The sequence below is a fragment of the Dromiciops gliroides genome, chromosome 5 (genome assembly GCF_019393635.1).
Source record: "Dromiciops gliroides isolate mDroGli1 chromosome 5, mDroGli1.pri, whole genome shotgun sequence".
NCBI classification, from domain to species: domain Eukaryota; kingdom Metazoa; phylum Chordata; class Mammalia; order Microbiotheria; family Microbiotheriidae; genus Dromiciops; species Dromiciops gliroides.
The window spans coordinates 129,487,615-129,494,580 of NC_057865.1; the positions used below are offsets into that span (position 1 = coordinate 129,487,615).

The window sequence follows — 6,966 nt, forward strand, 5'->3', positions numbered from 1 at the left end:
ATGGGAAAGTAGAAGGAACCTAGATTCCTACTTCTATCCCTCTTTGCTTACATGATTTTAAAATATTTTATAGAAGAGAAAAGTCACACAATGCTCCATTGGTCCCAACATGGTGGCAATGCAGGCAAATACTACACAAGACTTGATCAGGTGCAGAATTTTTGCCCACTCAAATAAATAACAAAATCTACCACTACAAACTTCTCTAATGTAAAATAACCCACCTCTTTGCCTTTATGACTAGATCCCATGTCTGCCTTTCCTGGCCCTGTTTCATATTAGAACAGCAAACTTGCAATAACCATGGGTCAATAGTTTGATCAGCAAATAGACCAGTTAGCTTTACACACAAATATATTTCATTCCATGTCCATAGGATTCAGTCATAACCCTAATCCTGCAAGGCACATTATGAGGGATCAAACAAGAAAGTAGAGATAATTGTAGGTAAACCTTCAATTTGAATCCGTCCTTCTTTTGAGAGAACATTACAAAATGTATGAACCTTTGAATGGGGGAGGGAAGGAGGAAATATGAAAAGTCTAATTTTTAATAAAAAGGGAACATTAATTCAATATTCATTGCAGGTGCTACCTATTCTCTGAGGCTTTTTCAGGTACACTCCAAAATTTGTTTTAAATGATGTTTTCCTTTCCATATTATTATATCTTTATTCATACTTAAGCCTGTTGTGTACTCAAGGGCAAAGTCTGTTTCATATTTCTTTGTAACCATAGCACCTTGAGTTCAGAAGGTATTCAAGTCAAAACAAATCGATCAACAAAATTTATTAAGTTTTCCAAGAATTATATTAAGCTCTGGGTATACAAGGAAAGGCCAAATAACAAACAATCAGACCAAAACATTCCCTATTCTCAAGGAACTCAGGGTCTAATGAGGGAGGTTACTTGCAAACAATTATGTTTAAACAAGTTTTTTATATACAGACACATATATGTTTATATGTGTGTGGGTGTGTGTATATATACATACCTGTGTGTTATACATCTATATGTGTACATACACACATACATACTTACAGGATAAATTTGTCATAATATAGAGGAAAGGAACTGGTATTAAGGAGAATGGGAAAGGTTCCTTAAAGAAAATGGGATTTTATTTGCGACTTTTAGGAAATAAGTATAGGCAAAAAATGGACCAAAGGAGGTACACTATACTAGGCATGGTCGGGGGCATCGAGTTTAAACACCAGGAGTTGGGGGCTGGAGTTGTTGCCAAGGAGGTCACTCACAGTGGATCACTGAATATGTAAATGGGAGTAAGGTAAAAAAAAAAAATAGAAATATTAAAAAGTGGCTAGTTAGGGGCAGCTAGATGGCGCAGTGGATAAAGCACAAGCCTTGAATTCAGGAGGACCTGAGTTCAAAAGTTCAAATCCAGCCTCCAACACTTGACACATACTAGTTGTGTGACCTTGGGCAAGTCACTTAACCCTAATTGCCCAGCAAAAAGGGGGGGGGGCTAGTTTATAAAGGCATTTAAAAGCCAAACAGAGGTTTTTACATTTGAACCTAGAGGTATTAGGAAGCTACTGGAGTTTATTGAATAAGGATGGGACTTGGGCCAGACTTGCTGTTAAGAAAAATCAATCTGACAGCTGAATGGAGGATAGACTGGACTATAGAGAGACAAGTTACAGAGACCAGCCAGAAGACTATTGCAACATTCCAGGCATATTCATTGAATTCAATTAAATAGCTGTCATACTAACAACACTACTTAAGAAGTTAACTATTTTGGAATTTCTGAAGCTGCTGAATCATGAACTTGACAATTTGGGGAGAAAGAGGAAATTGTTGAAATAATCATTTGTGTCCTGATCTCATTCCTGTGTTCTCAGCCACATCTTATATCATTATAATATGATAATTTATTCAACTGTAATTTCAGGCTTTTCTTCCTTTTTTCCCACTTCATGCTTATGTTTAGATCACTGCTAGTGGAACAAACAGGGTGGGTTGGGAATGTATAATTCTTTAGTTTCCATGAAGTTTTGCATAAAACTGGCTATCTAAAATACTGAATTATGAACAAACAAATAATTTGTGCTATGTCCATGTGTAGAAGTCAGATGACAAGGCTGTAGAGAACCAGAACATGATAGCCTGTGATGAGTCTTTGCTATTTATTGAATATTTCATAATGTATGAGGGCATGTTACACCGTCTTTAAGTTGTCTGTTTCCTCTTGCTAGTTTTCACATTCTTGAAAAAAAGTCTTCAAAATTTGAAACAACTGAATGCTGTGTTGGGATTTGTGACTGTCATTCACCTGGTTAGAATTACTCATAGATCTTACAAGTATAGCAGAAATACATCCATTACAAATGACAGCCAGGAAAGTCATTAAGCACTTTCTACAACTGAGGTTCCAGTGCCATATGGCACCTAAGAAATACTAGACAAAGCATTCAAAGCAGCCCAGGATTTCTACTGTGCCCTGTTCAGTTAGCTTCAGTAGATGAATAAAAGAAGCTATGGCACCTGTGTGAGGGAAACTAATAACAGTTCTCTTCTAGCTCTAAGGTCTTTTGTTTTGTAAGCAGAGACAAATTCCTTCTTTCATTAGAAATGTAAATTACTGGGGAAAGAGCTGGTTGTGAAACTAAGGAGAGTATTTGGCATTCTACAGTTTATTGCATTGGAGACTCAGTATTATTAGCAGCTCAGAGGCATAGAAGAAAGAGTGTGGTACCTACTATTAGGAAGATCTGAAATCAAATTCCATCTTAGATACTTGCTAGTTGCATGACCCTGGGCAAGTCACATAATTTTGTCTGCCTCAGTTTCCTAAATGATAAAAAGGGGTATAACAATAGCATCTACCTCATAACACTTTTGTCTGGATAAAATGAGATGTTTCCAAAGTTCTTTGCAAACTTTGAAGCACTATATAAATGTAGCTATTTATTTTTTCTGATTGTTGTGGAATTTTTTTAATAGGTTAAATGATTTTTATATTTCTGAAATTTCAGTAATGGTATCATTTTCAATGGGATTGAAAAATGAATACCATGTGTAATTCTGCTATACTCTGAAGAAGTTTATATGATAATAAAGTGCAGAGTTGAAAGGTGCCTCTGAGGTCATCTAGTCTAACTCCATCATTTTATAGATGATGAAAAAAGACCCAGAGAAATTGCTTGCTCCAGGTCATAGAAATAAGTATTAGAGCCAACATGTGAACTTAAAGTTATGGAAGTAAAGAAAACAGAAGCTTAGTACATCTGGAGATAGATTTCCACTCTCATGGAGAATAAAAGGAAAGATTTTAGTACTAGCAAAGTTTAGAGCTGATAAATTAAGAATAGTTTCCATTATCATAAAACAAAATACTAAGTGAATTTTTATTGCTAAATCTTCAAATGATGTTATTAGTTAATATGAAAAAAGAACTTTAACATTCTGACAAAAATAATTGTTTTGTTAATACTGTAGTGGAATATGATACTAAATAATCATGAACTTATTTGGCTAAAAGAAATGAGAAGTAATCAATTCCCCTCTATGTAAAATCACCTAAAATCTCAATCTGAAAAACATTTCCTTTACTTTTTTTTGGTGAGGCTATTGAGGTTAAGTGACTTGCCCAGGGTCACACAGCTAGTAAGTGTCAAGGGTCTGAGGCCAGATTTGAACTCAGGTCCTCCTAAATCCGGGGCTGATGCTTTATCCCTTGCACCACCTAGCTGCCCCCACTTCCTTTACTTTTAAATATATCATAAGAAAATAAAATGTTTAAGATTAAACCAAACAGGGCAGCTAGGTGGCACAGTGGATAGAGTACCAGGCTTGGATTTAGGAGGACCTGATTTCAAATCTGGCCTCAGACCCTTGACACTTACTAGCTGTACGACCCTGGGCAAGTCACTTAACCCCAATTGCTTCTCCAAAAAGAAAATAAAGTTCAAACCAAACAAGGTGGAGCCAGGATGGCAGAGAAAAAGGATGAAGGTGCCTAAGCTCTACCCAATTTATCTTAAAACAATTTTAAATCAAGCCTCAAAATTCTGGAGCAACAGAACCCTCAAAAGGATGGGTCAAACAATTTTCCAATTCTATACAAGTTAGAAAGACTTCAAGGCTTTAGGCTCACAGATCATGTTAATGAAGGTTAAAACTTCTTTCAGTCATCCCAAATTGGGGTTCATCCAACACTAGTGACCACCCAGTCCAGGCTGAGATTCCACATATCTTACTGCCATGCCAGCCAGGTTTGACCCTAATGAAATTAAAGTCATGTTTTTAAGGCACACTGGTGATGAAGTTGGTGCCACATCAACACTGGCCCCCAAAATTAGTCCCTTGGGTTTGTCTCCGAAAAAGGTTGGTGATGACATCACCAAAGCAACTGGTGACTGGAAAACCCTAAGGATCACAGTCAAATTTACTATTCAGAACAGACAGGCCCAGGTTGAGGTTGTGCCTTCTGGCTCAGACTTGATCATCAAAGTCCTAAAGGAATCTAATCAGGAAAGCAAGTAGCAGAAAAATATCAAATACAGTGGAATCATCAGTCTTGATGAGATTATCAACATTGCTAAACAAGTGAGACACCAATCCTTGACAAGAGACCTCTCTAAAAACATTAAAAAGATACTTGGAATGTTCCAGTCTGTGGGCTGCAACATTTATAGACATCCTCATGATGTCCTTTATGACATCAATAATGATGTTGTGTAATGCTCAGTAATTTAAGCTACAAAAGAAACTATTGCAATAAATTAACAATTGACAACAACAAAAGTACTGAAAGAAAGGTTTGTCTTATTTGGGTAAAAGGGGAGCACAGCCCAGCACATATGGTTTCTGGGTAAGACAGCAGAAAGCCCTTAGATACATCACAAGTCAGCAACCAAGACCTCATAGTCCCAGTTAAGGAGCCCAGCAGCACAGCAGGCCAGCTGTAAGGTCTCAAACTCTGGCACAGAATGCTAGTGACCAGGTCTGGCAGGCCCATAAAAAAGACTACTAGGGTAAGTGACTCCAGAACAGCTTGTTAGCTGCCAGCTTGGGAGCCCCTGGAGTAACAGGTAAACTGCCAGCCACAGAAGCCCTGATGCAGAAATCCAGTGATCACACCCCTGTCCCTGGTGCAAGAAGTTTAGGACAGTTTCCTCTGTTCCTCAGGAGCAGAGCTCAACTTTAAATGTAATGAAATAGACTGGAAGTGAGCAAAAAACAAACAAACAAAAAGCCCTGAACATAGAAAGCTATTATGCTAACAGGGAAGATCAAAACACACTCAGAAGAGGACAGCTATGACAAAACTCCTATATTCTTTTTTTCTCTCACTGTTCAAATTTGGTTTATTGTTTAGTGAAGCAAACCTTGAAATTAAGTAACCATACACCAGAGTTTCATTTTAATGCTGACCTCAGAATCTGTGCCATGGGATGGATTATAAGTAAGTATGTGTTATAACTAAGCCCTTCTGGAAATAAACCCCAAAAGATGCACTTTCCATACTGAATTCTGAAGAATGACATTTTTTTCTGTTTAGAATTTTATTTTCCAAATAACATGTAAAAACAAATTTTGACATCATTTTTTTTAAACTTTGTATTCCAATTTCTTTTCCTCCCTCCCTTTCCACCCCCCACCCCCAAGAACCCAAGCAATTCAATATAAGTTATACATGAGTAGCCATGAAAAACATCTCCACTTTAGCCATATTGTGAGAGAAAACAGACACAATCAAAACTTCAGAGTAAGGAACTATCAAAAAAATTATGCTTCAATCGGTTTTCAGATACCATCAGTTCTTTCTCTGTAGATGGATTGTAATTTTTGTAAGTCCTTCAGAGTTATATTGGATCATTGCATTGCTGAAATAACCACGTCCTTCCCAGCAGATAATCTTATACTATTACTGTTACTTTGTACACAGTACATTTCACTCTGCTTTAGTTCATGTAAATCTTTCAAGATTTTTCTGATAGCACCCTGTTCATTGTAACTTTTATATACTACCTTAAACTTTATAAAAACATTTCTTCACAATAGCCCAGCAAAGTAGGTATCATACATTTTGCCCTTATAATCAATCATCATAATTATTTCCATCCATCCTATTCAATTCCCATGTTATTTATTCTATTTTCTATCTTCTTTTACCCTATTCCTCCTCAAAAGTGCTTTGCTTCCGACTCCCCCCTCCCCTGCTCTGCCCACCCTTATTTCACCCTTCCCTCCTTATCCTTTTCTCCTCATACTTTGCTATAGGGTTAGATAGATTACTCCTCCCAATTGTGTATGTTATTCCCTCCTTGAGCCACCTCTGATGAGATTAAGGTATTGTTATTTGTGGGGCAGGCAGAGTTGGGTGGTTTATGTCTGGGGCTGGATTTGGGCTCTGGGCCTCCCGGGTCCAAGGCTGGTGCTTTGTCCACAGTGCCACCTAGCAAACCCATGATGGCATCTTTAAAATAAAGTTAAGGGGTAAAACGAATGCACTGGAAGGAAGGGAAAGGGAAAGGTAGACTGGAGAAAAGTAGATCACATAAAAGAAACAAGAAAAAGATTATGGAGGGGAGGAGAAGAATTAGAAGGAGTGGGGGAGTGAGTGAACCTTAATATTATCAGAATTGGCTCAAAGAGGGAATAACATACATACTCAAGTGGGTATAGTAATATATTTTACTCTGAGGGAAAGTGAGAGGGGAAGGAAGGGAAGATTGAGGGAGAGAGCAGTAAAAAGCAAAACACTTCCTAAGAAGGTAAAGATGTTCTGCATAACTGCACATGTATGACTTATATTGAATTGCTTGGTTTCATAGGGAGGGTTGAGGATGGAGGAAAAAAACAGAATTAACTCAAAACACCTATAATCTAAGACACACACACACACACACACACACACACACACACACAATGAATGAATTGGTCTCAGGCTCAAAAGTCCTCCTGATAAAGCTCAAAAAGGATTTAAAATGAAATAAGA

The 6,966-nt window shown here is 37.4% G+C and overlaps 1 pseudogene; it reads left to right on the top strand.

Moving 5' to 3' along the window:
• Nucleotides 1–4,147: 4,147 nt before the first annotated feature.
• Nucleotides 4,148–4,706, top strand: LOC122730029 (annotated as a pseudogene).
• The last annotated feature ends 2,260 nt before the right edge of the window (nt 4,707–6,966 follow it).